Raw genomic sequence first — 19,191 nt, 5'->3', positions numbered from 1 at the left:
TTTAAAAGATATTGCCCGAAGATTAAAAAAAAAAAAAAAAAGATGCTAGGAACTCACATTCTAGAATACATGGAAGTTCTTCGTTCCCTAATCACTAAATGGGTGCTTCATACAGGATTTTCTTCTCATTCTTTTTTTTTAAAATATATTTTATTCATTTTGTACAGAGAGGAAGGGAGAGAGATAGAGAGCTAGAAACATCGATGAGAGAGTGTCATCGCTCAGCTGCCTCTTGCACACCCCCTACTGGGGATATGCCCGCAACCAAGGTACATGCCCTTGACCGGAATCGAACCCGGGTCTCTTCAGTCCCCAAGCCGACGCTCTATCCATTGAGCTAAACTGGTTTCGGCTTCTTCTCATTCTTGAGGTTTCTTTTGCATCGGTTTTTTCCTATATCCCAACAGGCATTTTTAAATTTGTTTTGTTACTCCTCACCTGAGGGTATCTTTTGTCTCTTAGACAAATGGGCTTCCTTGTGGCTGACACTTGAATTAGGCAGATAATGATACTCACCTGAGGGTATCTATTCCATCCAGGCAGAAATCAAACCTGCAACATGTGCACAGGTACCTGCCCTGCCGTTTTCTTGTTTTTTTGTTTTAATATGTTTTATTAGTTGTTTGTTTGTTTTTTACAGAGAGGAAGAGAGAGGGACAGAGAGTTAGAAACATCGATGAGAGAGAAACATCGATCAGCTGCCTCCTGCACACCCCCTACTGGGGATGTGCCCGCAATCAAGGTACATGCCCTTGACCGGAATTGAACCTGGGACCTTTCAGTCCGAAGGCTGACGCTCTATCCACTGAGCCAAACGGGTTTCGGCGCCCTGTCGTTTTTTAAAGCAGCATCCACACCCAGGAAGGCCTTTCCGTCACCTTCATCCATGATGGCAGCGGGCTTTGCCTTTAGCTTCTGTAGGTCAGTGTTTCAGACTGGACTGGTCACAGCCCACTCAGCTTACTAGACTGCGAGTGCGTTTTTAAAAACATAGAACAGCATAGACAAGAATATAAACTACTAAAGTGCATTGAATGTGGTGAAGATAATTACTGCAGCATGACTGTCCAAAGATCTGAGCAAGCGGAAGATTTAATTTTTCTTTTCTTTTTTTTTTTTATCCCTTATCCTGTTTAACGATATATTTACAGAGCGAAATGTATTTTTAGTGATGAGTCCGAGGTATAACGAATTGGCATTTGTTTCTCTGGCTATTGTGAGAAGTCTAAAAACATTTTCATGGTAGGCTCTTTGTTCTTTGATGTCTGTGAGGTCCTTATTTCTCACCCTTCCCTCCAACTTAAGCTCGTTTGTAAGGTTATAAAACACAACAGAACAAAGGATATAAAAAGAAAACTCTTTCCCTCCTTTCAGTTCCCTGATGCAGGTGTGTGTGTGTGTGTGTGTGTGTGTGTGTGTGTTTCAGGAATTTGAACTCCTTCCACTTTCAGAATCCCACGAGTGTGGCTCTCTTTTCATCAGCTTTGCTTGGGACTCAGCACATACTCTCGGTTTCCAGCTGAGTTCTTGCTGTGTTCCAGAAAAGTCCTCTCCGTCCAGGTCTTTGATGACTGCTTTCACTGTGTCTATTCTGTTCTCCCTGGAATTCCTATTATTGCCGGGTCTGTGCCCTGGGCCTGACCGCCTGCCTCTTTTTTTCCCATCTCCTCGTCGTTTCTACCCTTGACGGTGTTCATTTTATCCCCTCCAGCGTCCTATCTGCTATTTACAGCTGGCACCGTGGCTTCTCAGCCAGCTGTTGTGGTTTCTGTCTCCCCGCTGCACTTCCTGCTCTCAGGTTTCTGCCTCTTTACTGTGATCTTCTCTAGTTTCTAGGACTTTTCCAGAGCCCCCTGGAATCTTACTGAGAATTCAAATCAGATATTTGGATTTAAAAACCAACTTGTGCTGCATTAACCCTCCCCCCCTACACACACACACACACACACACACACACACACACACACACACTCCAAGAGGCAGCTTCGGGACTGTGTAGCCTCTAAGCTGCATCATCTTCCCAGATCCTATGAGCTTTCCCTCAGCCTCGCAGAGGGAAGTCTAAGTCCGCCCAGTCTAGCTGTTGGGGTAGAATCTTCATTTCCTTGGTTTCATCTTTCCATGTCGAGGTGGCACTGACTTAGGAGGCCTCTTTGTTGCCCGCTCCTCACAAGAATGTCCTACCTGATCTGTGAAGGTGGCTCAGCTCCTCCCCAGGAAGTGGTTTCTTTCTGGGCTGCGCTTTGCCTGCAATAACCCGCTTGGCCCTACAGGGGGCGGTGTATCAGGGGTTGATGGCAAAATCTGCCTAATTCAAGTGTCAACCACAAGGAAGCCCATTTTGTCTGAGAAACGAAAGCCACGTTTCCAGTCCCCTTTGCCGGGGATAAAGCTGACATTCTCATCTCCGGTTGCCCAATTCCTGTGACCTGTTTCTCAAATGACCCCGCACTCAGTGGGAGGAAGAGGAGGATTCTGTTCTGCCTCGTCAAGAAGAAAGGAGCTGGGGTTGTGGGAGGCGGTGTCTTTCTCAGTCATTTAGGTTCAGACCAAAGGCCCAGAGGAACATTGACAGGGAACTCAGCAGGGAGCCAGCCCTTCAGACAGCAGCAGCCCAGGAGGAGTGGGCGGAAGCAGGAGCTGAGCAGTTCCTGCTGGGAGATGTAGTCACCGCCATGGTGAATCTTTAGGAAAGGAAAAAAAAAAAGGAGTTTTATTATTTTTAAATTCTCAAGAAGAAATAATCATTGCAAGTATGTTACTGAAAGGTCTGGGGGAATTCCTGGCAGGATGGAGGCATGCTTTTCCGCTTCATGGAGCCCACCAGCTGCTTCCCGGGCTCCTCCGCGGCTGAGCCCAGGTGTGAGTGGGCAGGCACCCAGAGTGCCCTTGGGGTGGTCTGTGGGAGGGAAGCGGAGGCGGGCACCCTCCCCCCATCATTCCTCGGGCCGCCCTGGCCTCCAGGCCTTGCCCACTGGCTCCCTGGTGTGGGCTGCAACCCTGGCCAGGAGCTTCCCCGGTGAAATGTAAACCAGGCCCTGGCAGGCGAAGAGAGAGGCAGCCCACCCCGGATTGGTAGGGGGCAGGTTTAATAAGCAACACAACTCGTAAGTAAGTCTAGGACGGCTGCAAAAGGAGACGCTTTCTCACATCCACCCGCCAAATGTTACATGTTGGTGGGGAGGTTGTAACCGGATGAAGTCATGTGCACAGAGGCCTTCGCCGGGTCTAATCACGTAACCAGTCCAGAGAGTCTCATCACCACATCGCAATCTCAAGGGTGTGTCTTTGGCAGCTGCTGGGAGCGGGGAAGGCAAACAGAGCACACATTCCAGAAACAGGAGGGCGTGGGGAGCCTCCGACTGCGTGTCCTTTTCTAAACTCTATTTCTATTGATTTCAGAGAGGAATGGAGAGAGAGAGGGAGACGGAAGCATCAATGATGAGAGAGAATCACTGATCGGCTGCCTCCTGCAGGCCCCTACCCCATGGGGAATTCAGCCCGCAACCTGGGCATGGGCCCCGACTGGGAATCGAACTGTGACCCCCTGGTTCCCAGGTTGATGCTCAGCCAATGAGCCTGCCCCCTCTCTCCCCCACCCCCAGGCCCGGCTGGTATGTCTTCCCCCGCCCCCTCCATCTTCCTGACGACCTCTCAAACCACCTGGGTCACCAGCATCTCCGACCTGGTCCCGAGCACAGGGCCCCTGTCTGACGGGGAGCAGCCTGGCTTTCTCGGCGATGCCTTCTGTTGGGTCCCACAGGGCAGGCTGGCCCAAGTCCCGTTCCCTCGGTGTGGATGGCCGGTTCCCAGGGCTGATGCAAGCCTTGGCCATTCCGGAGTGTTCTGTTGGGACAGGAGGGCGGGGAGCACTAGCACGAGATCCAGAGAGCAGTGTCTAGGCCACCATCTTGGCAGGAATTCCCAGCTGAGTTTTGTTCGCTTATTTGCTTGAATTTGCATAAGAACTAGAATTTGCATAAGAACTTGAAGTTCTTATGTCTACTTGGAACACTTAAAAATAAGAAAACTTAACCCCCCACCCCCACCCCATTCTTAACATTCTACACTCAGGCTTCCTGGACCCTGTCCCCCATTCATTACCATGATATGGTTTTCAGTGAGTAAAGACACTAAAGACAGATGCTTCTGCATGAAAACAGCATCAGATGGGAGAGTCCTAGGCCTGGGGAACCCCTAACCCTCTCACCAGCTGTTATCTGCTGAACACGACCTCAACTCTAAATGTAGCATCACCTCAGATTAACATAAAAATATATCAGTTTACTCTCTCTTTCTCTCTCTCACAAACACACACACAAATGCAGCTTAGCCTGGTTGGCGCGGCTCAGGGGTCCAGCGTTGACCTATGATTCAGGAGGTCACGATTCGACTCCAGGTCAGGACACATGCCCGGGTTGCAGGCTCGATCCCCAGTGTGGGGCGTGCAGGAGGCAGCCGATCCCTGATTCTCTCTCATCATTGGTGTTCCTATCCCGCTCTCCCTCTCCCTTCCTCTCTGAAATCAATAATAAAAGTATATTTTTAAAAACAAATGCAGCTCAGCCACCCTTCTCCTGGCTCTCTCCCCTCCCCAGGCAGCAGTCACCTCGTGAAATCCCCAAACCCCCTGCACGCACCGGCCTCCCACCAGGCCTGCCTGATCCACTCTTGCTCTGCTGAGGTTTTAAAAGGTTCCCTCCGGCCCCCGTCTGATTTCTGATTGTGAGAGCACTTAAAGAGTCATCTTCCGTGCTTTTAACATTTTAAAAATTATTACAGAGAGGCTGATGCCGCGCTGAGCCATCCCCGCTAATCAGGCCTCCCGGTGTGTGTGCAGCCGAGGAGCTGGTGCAGGTGGAAAGCGCGCAGCGGCGCAGACGGGGCGGCCGGGGCAGGCTGCAGGGGGCCGTCCGGGCAGCCGGGGGCCGCCCATCGCCTGCTGGCCGCTGGCCCCGAGGACACTGCCTGCTGGAAAGAAGAGGCCGCTGTGCGAATGCTTGGATTCGCCTCTGTGCCAGGCTGATTCTCAGTCTGGGCAGAGCACCAGGGGAGACATCCATTGCTTGGATGACCAACAAGTTCCCTCTGGTCTTTCCTGCAGAGGACCCGGCGGACACTGACCGCCCGAGTCCCTGGCCATCGGAGGTGAAGTAACTGCTCTGCTTCCAAATGCGGGGGGTGCGTGTTTGCCTGGAGCTGGACCACATCTACAGACGCAGGAGCTCCTCAGAATGGACTTGGATGGTCTGTGTCTTGTGACCCGTGTGTGCGTGTGTGTGTGTGTGTGTGTGTGTGTGTGTGTGTGTGTTGTTCACACACTCGCGGACAGGAACGCCGGGGCCCTGGCAAAGCTCTCCCAGGCCTGGCCCTGTCTGTCTTCACTCTGACGGACTGAGAACACCGAGTCCTGGGTTTGGCAGGGCTTACCTTTGACCAGACCAGGGACGCCCTCTCAGAGCGGCCTTCCACCCCAAATGGCCATCGCGAGGACAGATCCTGAGGCTGAGAAGTTCCGTCAGGGTTGGTTGGGGCTAAGGACTAGGCTGTACCCCTGTGGGGGGTGTACCCCCAAGGACAGTTAGTATTTCCACCCGCAGGCAGGCTGGGAAGAGCTGGGTCCCTACAGAACACCAGAGCCTCGGAGGTGAGCGTCCCACCGGGGGGAGGAGGAGGGAAACCTTTCCTCTCTCTGGGCTGTGGGACCAGGACTCCAAGTAGAGAGGACAGTCGACATTCAACGGCCAGTGGACTTTAAATGAGCACCTGCTGTGTGCGGGGCACATCCTAAGACTGAGATACAGTGGTGAGCGGGACAAAGTTCTTGGTCGCCTGCGGCTCAGAGTCTACTGAAGAGAGATGATGCTCAAGCAAAAATAAACGAAGAGGCCTATCCAGTTTGGCTCAGTGGATAGAGTGTCGGCCTGCAGACTGGGGGGTCCAGGTTCGATTCCGGTCAAGGGCATGTACCTTGGTTAGGAGCACATCCCCATTGGTGGGGGTGCAGGAGGCAGCTTATTGGTGTTTCTCTCTCACTGATGTTTCTAACTCCCTGTCCCTCTCCCTTCCTTTCTACAAAAAATCAATAAAAAATATTTTTTAAAAAATAAAATAAATGAAGAGCGATTCATATAGTGATAGATGTCTGAACCATAAAGGGCTGAGGTGACAATGGCTGCTGTAGAATGGCACCATTAGGAAGTGAAGGCCAAAAGAAGCCAGCCGGGCCAAGGTCCGGGGAGTGAGTCCCCGGACAAACAAAAGTCCTGGCGTGGGAGTGGCCGGAGCACATTCTTGGAGCAGAAAGAAGGCTCAAGGGGCTTTGGGTTGATGAACAGGAAGAAGAGGAAATGAGGGAGGAGTGGTGGCCAAGGTCAGATCATGTACTTGAGGGCAGCTGCTGCCCTGCCCACAGCACCAGCTGGGTGGTCCGAGAGATGTCAGAGGCCCTGGGGGATGGGCCTGAGGGCTCCTTGACTGCGAGAGGGTGCAGGCCAGGCTGAGGAACTCCTTCCCCTCCCCCACAGTGTACAAATTTCATGCACCAGGCCTCTAGTTAAACAATAAAATGATTCTCCCCTTCTGGGTGAGCAGTCCTCCCCCTTGTGACTTGGTTTCATGATTTCCACTGCCTGCAGCTGCCATCTTCAGGGAAGTGTGTCCAAGCTGCTGCTGGTTTCAGCATTGATGCCACACCCAGGGCTTCATCTGGTGATTTCCATGTGGGTGGAAATACAACAGAAATCGTTTGAGGCTGGTGAGCAGTATTTTAAAATGTGCACCCCAGCTGGTGTGGCTCAGTCGGTTGGGTGTCGTCCGTGCACTGAAATGTTGCTGGTTTGAATCCCAGTCAGGGTACATGCCCAGGTTGTGCTCTCTCACCGATGCTGCCCTCTCACTATCTCCCTCTCCCTTCCTTTCTCTCTAAAAGTTAATAAAAATATATATTAGCAAAGTGTGCCCTAGGGCACTGCCCAGTCTGGCAGGAGTGGGGATGATTCGCATCTGGCTCCTTCTGTAAGGAGTTGCTTGTGGAAACCTGGGTTAACCGGAACCACTTTTCGTGCTAACACCAAGGGTTGACTGCAGGCAACGGCCAGGCTGGCCCTCCTCTGAATCTGGCTCTACCGAAAGCATCCGGGTTAGCGTCAGAGGGGATTAGTATTGGTTTAAGCTAAAGGCAAGTATAACACTTCACATTTGAAAGGGTGGGAAGATAAAACCTTATCGCTGGACCATCAACCCTACAGTCAGAGCCTCCAGAAAGGTATAGAAAAGTCTCCTTTTTCTATGGAGTCTTTGGGAAGCCACTTAACCTGGGGTGAGGCAGAGGTAGCATGGTATGGGAATAAATAAAGCCTGAGTATTGACTGGCATAAATCAATGCCTGGAGGACTCAACTTGGAGCCATCCACAACCAATCCTCCCAACACCTGGGGGTATGAGAGCCAGAGCAAGAGCGAGGTTGCACTTTCGACCCCAGCTTGTTGGTGGCTTCCTTTGAGCTGCTGGATGGAACCTTTTCTGAAGCCACATTTCCCGGGTACTTCTCACTGAGGCAGCAAGTACACTCTTTCCGTTTGAGCGAGGTGAGTTGGGCTTTTCACTGGCAACATAAAGACTATCCGTGACCTGTGAATCCAAGTGCAAACATGAATAGTTTGTTGTCTCTTTAAAAACCAAAAGCCAAGATGGAACGCGTGAACTGGAAAATTTTTACTAAAAAAAGGTTTCTGTGTAAATTAATGATGATGGTTTTTTTTTTTGGACTGCAGTCCTACCGGAATGTGGAGTGAGGATTACTTATGGAAATATTTACAAGCTTATACTGCAGCATAATTGGTTGCTTGTTTGAGCGCTTCGTTAATATTTAATCTTGCATCATTTCTTGAACTAATTTATTGGCACATTTTCGGCATTCCACCAAGAGACTTAACTTACATCACATGAATAATAAATGGCGCGGGAGTTTTTTTATATTTAGTTTCTGAGCTATCGTTTAAAGATAATGTCCTACGACCCGGCGTTCTGGATGTCCTGTTGAAGATAAGACTGGCTTGATGTCTGCTCCAGCGGCCAACCGGAAACACCATGTGATTTTAATTCTATTCGTGTCTTGGACGTTGATGCTGTGTTTTCTGTTATTAACTCTCGTGACGTGTGCCTCTTTACAGAGTATCTCCAGCCTTCCATGAAGACACAGGCTTGCTTCAGCAAGCTCTCGGAGCTAAATGAAACGACCGAAGCACAGCCATCAGATGAAGCCAAGTTTTCCTGTGGAAACCAGGACAGGGGAAGTTTGTCAGGTTGTTCTGTCCCACCCACCTCCTTGTGGACCAAAGGGGCCACATACTGACCGGACAGGCTCGGGGAGGCCTGCATGGCAGTCTTGCAAACTCAGAGACCTAAAGTAGCCACAAGGATGGTCTGAACTAAAACTTGAACTAAACGCAGTGATGGTGGGCAGTTACGTCCTAGGCTGGTATCTTCACTGATAAGGTCACCCTTTACCTTAACTGAGCCTGTCTTTTTGCATCGATGATAACATACCCTTGAAATGTCTGGGTAACTTGTAACTTTCCTTTTTTGGAGCCCCTGGGACACACCAGGACAGATACCACCGATTCCTTCATTATCATGTTAATTGTTCCTGCAACAACCTAAGCATGTGTCCATCATTTTACTTTTTTATCCAATCTTAAGGGTTTCCTACCTTTGCTTTGCTTTATCCCAACTCCCTAATCCATCACCAATGAATTTCATGTAACCCACCTATGTCCCTTCCTTTGATGGCAATGTATTGTATAAATACAGATGTAACCCGCCGTTCTCCGGAGCATTATCTCAATTCGTTGAGGTTCTGCTTCCCGACATCTGTCGACAGTTTGGCTCAAATAAACTCACAGAAATTCTTTACAGGTTTCAATGGTTAACGTAAAAACCAAACCATTGGAACCTGTAAAGAATTTTTGTGAATAGAGTGGCAAGGGCCTAAGATCTCCAGGTGACCAATATTTCTGTTGTTGGGCTATCCTGTCCCACCCACCTCCTGAAACACCACAGCATAGCTCCTTAAACAAGGCACAGGTACTAATAAGTAATTCAGAAGGTTTATGTGGAGGAGAGGAAATAGGATAGCTCGTCTTTAAATGATGATTTTTTTGCATATCTTTAAATGCACGTCAAATTAAGTTTAACCTGTAAAATAATTCTTTAAAAAAAAAACCACACACTTTTTTTTTTAGTAAAACACATGGATACTAAAACTAAATGCAAAAATAATTTCCTGGGCCTCCCCCACTCCCACCCCTCCATCTCCCGCACAATGCTTCTATAACAGCCAAGATTCTCCAGATTGCAAATGACAGAAATCCAGTATAAAGGGCAAGGCTGGCCCCTGACTTTCAGTCCACAGGTTGATGATGCTCTATCCACTGAGCCAAACAGGTTTCAGCTCCTATTCTTTATATATATATTTCAGAGAGGAAGGGAGAAGGAGAGAGAGGTAGAAATATCAAATTCATGGAGTCCATTGGTCCCCGCTCCAGAAAGAGCAGAACACACACATTCCTTGGCCTCTGGGCCTCGGCAGAGAGGGCAGCAGGCAGCCTCGCTTGGCAGGGCTCGGCCTGGGAGCCTCTGAGCGGGGGCTCGCTGGGCTCGCTGGGCTCGCTGCTCACTGTGCCCACCATCTGCTGATGATTCACGCCGGCCCGGCTGCAAGCAAAGCTGGGGCCCCCTTCCGGTCTTTGGACTAGAAGTCATTCCAAAATCAAAGGTGTCAAGTTCAGAGGCCTTAACGTTCTGGAATCCTTTCAGGAAATGGGAACCTTGTTTGATCTTTTGATAAAAACGTGAAGACAGTTCAGAGGGGCCCTGAGACGATGCCTTCCCCCAACGTCCGGGGCCCCTGGATCAGAGGCGGGCTCTCCTGGCAGCTCCTGCCCAGACTCACAGCCCACCTCCTGGACCAGCTTTCTTCCTCCTTCCTCTCTCCTCCTTTCTCCCTCTTTTTGTTTTTTTTTCCTCTCTCTCTTTTTTTAAAAGATTATTTTTAATCCCCATCAAGGATATGTGTGTTTTTTTTAAATTGATTTTAGAGAGAGAAGGGAAGGAAGGAGTGATAGAGGAATGGAGAGAGAGAGAGAGAGAGAGAGAGAGAGAGAGAGAGAGAGAGAGAAAGATTGGTTGCCTCCTGTCTGCACCCCAACCAGGGATTAAACCTGCAACCTCGATAAATGTCCTAGCCAAGATCCAACCTGCAGCCTTTTGGTGAACGGGATGGCATTCCAACCCACTGAGCCACCCGGCCAGGGCTTCCCCCTCTTTTATAACTTCAGGTACAGAAACCTGAGTTAACCTCATGTTGTAGTTCTTAGCACGGCAGCGTCGCTAGCCCATACAGGGCCCACTCCTGCTTGTAATTATTTATTCTCGTCATCTACATCCCCCTTTGCCACTCTCCACTCCCTCCCCTCTGTAGACAAATGTCCAAGTAAGTGAACCTTTTGTTTGTGGTTGTTTTTGTAAAAGGAGTAATGCTGTTTTGTATTTCCAATTTTACAGACGCATACATTTTAAACGTTCTCAAATGATGGTGGGTTGAATTTCTCATCCTGACCCTCATTGGTCTCTCCTGGTGCTCTCCATACACTTGGGTCTGTGTAAATCTAACCCAGTGGTTGACAAACTCATTAGTCAACAGAGCCAAATATCAACAGTACAACGATTGACATTCCTTTTGAGAACCAAACTTTTTAAACTCAAACTTCTTCTAATGCCACTTCTTCAAAATAGACTCGCCCAGGCTGTGGTATTTTTGTGGAAGAGCCACACTCAAGGGGCCAAACAGCTGCATGTGGCTTGTGAGCCACAGTTTGCCTACCGCGGATCTAACCCATTGCTTCTAAATATGCTAGCTTCTCTGTGGTGTGTGTGCTGGGCACTGCCACTTGCCCCTCTGACCCACTTGGCACGGTGCTCTGTGCTCTGAGAAGCTGAACTCTGTGACCTGTATCCCCAGATCCCTTTCCTTTCAGTTTCCCACCGGGTCCAGCCTTGGGAAGGTGCACCAGGAGGTTAGAGGGTGAGGTCGGATGTTTATCAGATCTGATAGGCTGGGGGAGCAGTGGCTGCTTCTCTACCAACGGTCACCGGCCACGGCTCACATCCCCGCCCTGGCCCCTTCGACACATGGGCTTCTGCTCTCGCCTTGTCCAGGATCCCAGCATTGAACCCCCTCCGCTCTCCGCTGAATCCTGACTGATTCCACGTGTACTCACCGTATCTGTTCCTCCTGGCTCACCGAGCGGAGGACACCTGCACCGTCTCCAGCTCCTCCTCACCACGAGGGCTCTGGGCAGACCCCTCACTCTCTCTTTGTGCCCCTGGTCCTTTGCTTTCTGATTCAGTGCCTTCTCCTGGCTCCAGGAGCGGGAGCATCCAGGATAATGGCCGTTCTTCCTTGTCTTCTGGTCCGTTAACGCAGCAGTTCCCAACCTGCAGGGATTCATTCCACCCAGGAGGACCTTGGCACTGTCAGGAGCCAGTTTTGGCAGTCATGGTTGGAGGTGGGTGTGGGAACGTCCTCTATTTTCCATTCAATGTTTCTATAAACCTAAAACTGCCCTAAAAAGACACAATCTAGCCCTAGGCAGTTTTGCTCAGTGGATGGAGCATTGGCCCATGGACTGAAGGGTCCCAGGATTGCTTCCAGTCAAAGGCATGCACCTTGGTTGCAGGCTGGATCCCGGCCCTGGCCGGAACACCCGTGAGATGGATGTATCTCGCTCACACCGATGTATGAGATGTATCTCGCTCACACCGATGTTTCTCTCCCTGTCTCTCCCCCTCCCCCCACTCTCTCTGAACATCAATGAAAAAATATCCTTGGGTGAGGATTGACAACAACAACAAAATCTATTAACTAATTAAAGAAAAAACACCCACATCTATTAACACCAGGCCATTATTTCTAGTCTCTTCCAGTTAAAACACCATAGCACCTGGCTACATCTGTATTTCCTACAAAGAAAACCATTCAACACAGATAAAATGAAGTAAGCCCTAACTGGATCATAACATCAGTTACACGTTCACAACCTTGAGCTGACACCACCCCTGCCCCGATTGCCATGCTAAGAAGGATCCAAAGTTTGTACAGTGCTCACCTTCACAGTCTCAACCATGCAATTATCTCCGAAACATACAGAGCCTTGGGCAAGGAGCCGCGTGGAGAGCTCTGGGAAATAAGGTCTCTCATGTGCTCCCATCTCCTCCTCCTCCAACACAACATTCTTTGCCAAATACATCTTTTTTTTTTTTCTTTAAAGATATATTTTATTGATTTTTTTACAAACAGGAAATGAGAAGGATAGAAAGTTAGAAACATCGACGAGAGACAAACATCGATCAGCTGCCTCCTGTACACCCCCTTCTGGGGAGGTGCCCGCAACCAAGGTACATGCCCTTGACCGGAATCAAACCCGGAACCCTTCAGTCCACAGCCCGATGCTCTATCCACTGAGCCAAACCGGCCAGGGCGCAGTAGAGGCTTTCTACAATGTCCTGGTTTGCATTTGGACAAGTACTGTAAACGCATTTTAGTGAGCCCGCCTCGGAAAGGTGGAAGCTGAAAGGCAGTGTGTTTAACATCAGTGTTTCACCAGCTCAGACACATACCCGTTGCCCGGGGACCTGTTAAAATGGGGGCCCCATTCAGCAGGTTTCTGGGGAGCCTGAGATCCTGCATTTTCCCAACATGCTCCCAGGTGACACTGAGGCTGCTGGTCCAAGGACGGCACGCTGAATAACCAGGCTCCAATGCAACCCTGGGTTTAGAGCTCAGGGCTCAGGGTTCAAATCCCGCCCCTGTCCCTAAGGTGTAGTTCAGCTTTGGGGAAAATGCACCCTACTTGGTCTTGGTTTCCTCTTTTTTCTTTTTCTTTTTTTTTTTTTAAATCCTCAGCTGAGGATATGTTTTCATTGCTTTTAGATAGAGTGGAAGGGAGGTGGGGGAGGAAAGAGAGAGAGAGAGAAACATTGATGTGAGAGAGACACAACGATGGCTGCCTCCTGCACTGGCCCATACTGGGACTGAGGAACCTGGAACCGAGGTAGGTGCCCTTGACCTGGAATCACACCCTTGACCCTTCTATGCGTTGATCGATGCTCTAATCGCTGAGCCAAACTGGCCAGGACTTGGTTTTCTCTTTTGTAGAAGGAGGTGAGACTAGACCTGTCGTGGTCAGAACTCCCTCTTTTGACATTGAGCCCTCTCGGGGGGCTGAAATGGCCTTGCAATCAGCTTCAGAAGCCATACCTCCTGCCTCTTCAGGGGAGGTGCACTGCTGGCCTCTCGGGAGCAGGGAGCAGGCCTGGGTCTCTTAGTCAGCGAGGGGCAGTCCCTGTGGCCCACCCATCCACGGGTCTCTGTCCCTCCGCGTCCCTGCAGCCCCTCTTCTCTCCAGACGATGGCAGCAGAGGACAAGGAGTCCCGGAGGGTGGCCTCCTGCCAACTGAGGGTGTCAAGTGGGCATTTGTAAATGTTTTTGTATGTCCTTTCAAACGGTTACAAGGCGAACTGTGCCAGTTCAAATTCACACGGTTTTATTTGCTTAAGATTTAAGCTCCAACTCCCCCTGCCCCTGCCGCCTCCTCCTTTCACCCTCCCCCCACTCCCCAAGATTTTATACGAAGTGAAAGAATTTGGGATTAAAAACAGAAGCTATGCAGAGATCTTACTGGTACCTGAGCTGAACCACAAGTCTTTTACTTTTTAAAAATACATATATATTTTTAAAATATTTTTACTGATTCCAAGCACTCTTGAAATTAAACTCATGATTCTCGTGGCTTATTCTTAGGATTCCCAGGGCTCCCCAAGGCTTTCTTCTGCAACTGAGACTCTGAGAAGCTACCCTGGGGGATCCCGATGCCTCCCAGGTAGAGGAGAGTCGAGGAGTGGGTTCACTTCCGGTGTGAGTAATAGATATATGGAAACTAGATGCCAGAATACTGTGGATGTTCTAAGGCAGTGGTTAGCAAACTCATTAGTCAACAGAGCCAAATATCAACAGTACAATGATTGAAATTTCTTTTGAGAGCCAAATTTTTTAAACTTAAACTTCTTCTAACACCACTTCTTCAAAATCGGTATTGGTATTTTGTGGAAGAGCCATACTCAAGGGGCCAAAGAGCTGCATGTGGCTCAAGAGCCACAGTTTGCTGACCACTGTTCTAATATAGTACAGATCTCATGGACCATGCCATTAGCAGAACATATGTCCCATTTGGGGTCTGGATCATGGAGTAACCATATACATGGATCAGGCTCATGTTTTGGAGACGGGGGCACTTTTTTTTTTCTTTCTATTTGAAAACGTTTGTAGGATTTCTGAATTGTATTTGTTGGTTCAGAATCAGGCAGGCAATTACTCTTCAGATTAGGAAAAGCATCATGAAGATGTCTGTTCATGGGAGGCAAGACGTCAGAGGAATGGAAAGTCATAGATAAAAGGAATTAAGATGCTCTTCAGAGTGGGCTGTAGGCCGGAGTTTGGGGTTCCTTGTGCAAACACCAGGTGAGGTAGGGTACTTGAGGCTGCAGTCTTGTGGTGAGGGATGATGTCCACACGCCGTGTATGTGTGAGATGGAACCCTCTGGACAGGTTCTGCACAGGGTGGGGCTTGGGACTACTTAGAAGTTGCCAGAACCGTTTGACTATGGGAGGCCCTGAGGGCGCCAGAGGAGAATGAGCTGAGGGAGGTCAGCAATGATAGTTTCTTTTGGGGCCCCCAGGTTTCCGGGTGGTTGCCAAGGGACTCTGCCTGTCCTGGATAAGATATGTCGTGTCTTGCCCGGCTGTCATGGCTCAGTGGTTGAATGTCAACCTATGAACCAGGAGGTCATGGCTCGATTCCTGGTCAGGGCACATGCCTGGGTTGCAGACTTGATTCCCAGTCAGGGGTGTGTGTGCAGGACACAGCCAATCAATGATTCTCTCTTATCATTGATGTTTCTCTCTTCTCCCTTCCTCTCTGGAATCAATAAAAACATGGTTTTAAAAAGATATGCCGTGTCCTGGGGCTCAGCAAACCCTTTGGCCCCCATCTTCTTCTTCCCGAAAGTGGTCACAGCTGCCTCACGGAGCCGTCAGACCTGCTGTGAGTGAGGCGGGTTCCTGGATCTAACCGTCATTCTGGAGGCAAGTTCTCGCTTGGCCACAGATACCATCTTGCCACACATTTCCAGTTCAGGCTGTTGAGTCATCTCTTCAGCAGTAACCACTCTTTGACCCTCGTGTGTCACGTGACCAAAGAGGAACCCAAACTCCTGCAGACCTGCCAGGGCCCACCTCCCCTCTCTGTTACTCCAAACCTTCGGGGAAAGTCACCCGTGCCTTTTCGATAGAGTGGGAGGGAGGATGCAGGGAGGAGGACTGTGTCCAGGGCGGGGAGAGGGACCAGGAGGAGATAGTCAGGCAGGACCCTTCACTGTACAATATGGGCTCCCCTTCAAATTATCTGATTCTATATTGAAGGTCAGGGTGTGGCCTCAGGAGGTGTAGGGACTCACAGGCAGCTGACACCTGGGTGGGTCTCTGATCTCCCTTTCGCCTTGGTTAGGAGGGTATTTATTGCCTCCTTTAATCTGATTCTGCGTGAGAGTTTTGCAAGGAGAGGACGCCCTCCTCTGACCCTGTCTTCCTTGTGTGAGAGATCAGCCCCAGAGCGGGGGTTCCTTTTCCTGTTCACCTCCCACAATCCTGGCTTTGTTCTTCCCGTTGTTCTCCATTTCCTGTGCCAACCTCCCTCCTCCCAGGCCTCCAGTTATGCTTCTGACGGGCTTTTATTTTTATCCTTCCACTTTGTTTTGTAGATGGGAGCAGGCACAGAGGTATTTCCCTCCAACCGAGGACTTTGGCTGACCGGCTTGGGGAGAGTCGCAGGGCGCTGTAGCGGCAGCAGCTGTGCAGGGACACGCGTGAGCTTCCATTGGGAACTTGAGGTTTAATTCTAGCCTCGCTACTCACCAACCTTGCAGCCTGAGGGGAGTCACAGTCCTTCTCAGAATCTGTTTCTCCCTCTGTAGAGTGAGGTAGTTGGTCTAGTCCCTTAATCTGGGCTCCTCTGGTGGCAAATGACAATAAACCAACGCACACTAGCTTGAGCAAAACGGAAGCCGTGTCAGCTTTTGGTTGCCACGTAAGGCTGGGATAGCCAGGCTCTGAGAAGGCAGCTGGGCCTCGGGAACAAAGGGAGTCCAGCATTTGACAGTCATCGGGACTTCCTCTCTGTCTCCTCTCTCTGTGTTCCTCGGAACGTTGGCGTCTTTCTTTCTCGCTCACCCAGGTGTCTTCATGTAGGAGCTAGCGTGGGCCCCAGTGGCTCCAGGCCCTCCATCTAACAGCCTGTGTTACCTGAACAATCTACAGATTAGATAGACTCACTGAGTCTAGACTCACTGAGTTCCACATCCAAAATGCTCATGGTAGGCTCTGATTGGCCCACCCTGGATCAGTGCCCGCCCCTGAACCAGTCAGCAGTGGCCAGAGAGACAGAGCCTCTTTGTGGAAAACGGCTGCTCCCCAGCCTCACAGTCTTTATGGGAATGGGGGATGAGGACAAGGAGAGACACTTGCGAAAAAAAAAACCCCAGGAAGCTGGGCATATGGAAAAAAATAAAAAAAGTGAGGTATCACAAATTGAGTCTGATTGTTGGTATAAGTTCTGCTATTGCTGGGTGAAATTGTCTCCTCAAGCCTCTGATCAAAGTTCTTAACATCCTTTGTTCTGAGAAAACGTTGGCAGAAAACTAAAGCAAGTTTTAAAGTAAGTTGTGGGTCAGACCTCAGCTAACTCAATTGAATCTTCTCAAATGAATACGATGAAAATATAATCTCGCCGAGAGGATTGTGGGAAGATGATGGAGTACAAAGCGCCATGAACCTGTCTCCCCGACCTAAAAGCAATTGAACTGTCCGCATCTGCCCGATGTAAATATTTCGGAACTCTGGATCCTATTAAACGCTTGCAACGCTCAGGGGGAGGCTAGGGAAGTAAATTGCAATCCATTTCAGCTCTTAGCACAGTAGCAGCCACCCACCCCCCACCCTGGGCCAGGTGGCAAGCAGCTGCGCACGTGTTCCTGGGGCAGCGTGCACACAGCCTGCTAGCACCGTGGTGGGAAGAAGGACCTGTCATCCAAACATCAGGGACCCGTGCTCCCACTGCTGACTGCTGCTTCTGAGCTCAGAGGTGTAGACGGAGAGGAGGGGAGCCATTCCTGTTGCCTTCTTCCTCCCCTGCTCCCATTGAAGTGACATGCAGGGTATTTAAAGGGCCAGGACTCTTTCCCCCTCATCATTTTTCTTTTTCTTTTTTCCCTTTTGAGAGCCAGAAATTAAAGGCTAGGACATTCAAAACAAGTGCATACAAAGATAAAATGAGAAAGTGACCGCACATGCCCAGGGAAGGCACAGATTCGGAAAAGGCCTGAGAAGACTGTAGGTTTACACCTTAGTCTGGTCCCCAGCCCAGAGACAGCCTAAATAAGAACAGCCAAACAAAAGAAGAAAAAAAAGTAGCCAGCCCTGAGGAAGGGCGAGAACCAGATTTCCAGAGTTACCACATTATGAGATTCAAGTGTCCAGTTCCCAACAAAAAAATCTCAAGGCATACACAGAAATAAGAAAGTATGGCCCATCCCAAGGCAGAGTGAGGGTGGGGTGGGGTTAATAAGCCAACAGAAACTGTTTGTGAAAAATACCTGATGGCAGATCTACTAAACAAAGATTTAAATACAATTGTCTTAAAGATGCTCAAAGAATTAAAGGAAGATGTGGAGAAAGTCAAGAAAACGAGGAATGAATATACTGAAAATACCAATAAAGAGACAGAAAACCTAAAAAGAAATCCTGGAGCTGAAAACTACAAAAATTAAATGAAAGATTTACTAAAGGGATTTGAAAAACAGATTTGAGCAGGCAGAAGAAAGAATCAGTAAACAAAGAGGGAAGGAGAAGACCCCTCCGCCCTTGCACTCCCCACAGCAGCCGAACGTGTGCCAACTGCAGCCCTCTCCGCCCAGTGACTGCATCCAAACCAGCCGCAGCCCCTGCGAGGCAGTACTCCGCGGGCCTTTGTATCGGGCCCTGGCACAAACCCAACCAGCACTTGCTCTGTTTTAAGCCCATCAAAAGCCCTCACACCTGGAAGCAGGAAACGGATTTTTAAAGATCTTTTTGTTTTGAAGGGATGACAGACTGACAGGAAGTTGCAAAGGCCGTGCCGAGGTCCCAAGTTCCCTTTGCCCTGTGTCTCTCCGATGTGGCACCTGATGCAACACCCAATGGGTACATTAGGTAAGAGGCAGCGATGGCGAGAAACAGGATCAAAATCAGGAAGTTGGCTTCGGTATGATGTGGGTGTCTACTTCTGCCTTTTTTTTTTTTTTTTTTTTTTTAGGAGCTTTCCTTTTTTACACTACTGGTAGTTCATATATATATATATATATATATATATATATATATAATTGATTTAAAAATATATTTTATTGATTTTTTACAGAGAGGAAGAGAGAGGGTTAGAGAGTTAGAAACATGGATGAGAGAGAATCATCAATCAGCTGCCTCTTGCACACCCCCTACTGGGGATGTGCCCATAACCAAGGTACATGCCCTTGACCGGAATCAAACCCGGGACCTTTCAGTCCATAGGCAGATGCTCTATCCATTGAGCCAAACCGGTTTTGGCTAATTCTGTCTTTTTATCACCCTGTGTCCACTGGTGTCCCCTCCACGCACTCAGGGGGTAGACAGCTACTTTAGTTACACCCTCTCCTTCCCCCTCATCATCCCTAACCCCTGGCACTCACTCGGGGGCTCTCCCTCTCCATCATCTCGAGGAGCCTGAGTCTTAAATCCCACTTCGGACCCTGCCAGCTTTGTGGCCTTGGATGAGTCGCTTCTCTTTTCTGGACGTGACCCTCTCACCCACAGTAAGACAGAGCGTGTCTCTCAAAACTCCACAGGAGGATAGGGTCTCAAAATTCCACCGGGATTATGAGAAGGAAAAACCGGTTTCCTGGTGAAATATACTAGAGCAATGCTGCTTTAAGTCCCGGCCAGGGGGCTCCTTTCCTGCGACTCCTCGGCCCTTTAAGAGGCTGAGGGTGAACTGTGGCTCTCC

Source organism: Pipistrellus kuhlii, unplaced genomic scaffold (assembly GCF_014108245.1).
Source record: "Pipistrellus kuhlii isolate mPipKuh1 unplaced genomic scaffold, mPipKuh1.p scaffold_m20_p_22, whole genome shotgun sequence".
NCBI lineage: Eukaryota > Metazoa > Chordata > Mammalia > Chiroptera > Vespertilionidae > Pipistrellus > Pipistrellus kuhlii.
The sequence above is the reverse complement of the archived record's forward strand: the minus strand, read 5'-3'. Positions refer to the sequence as shown.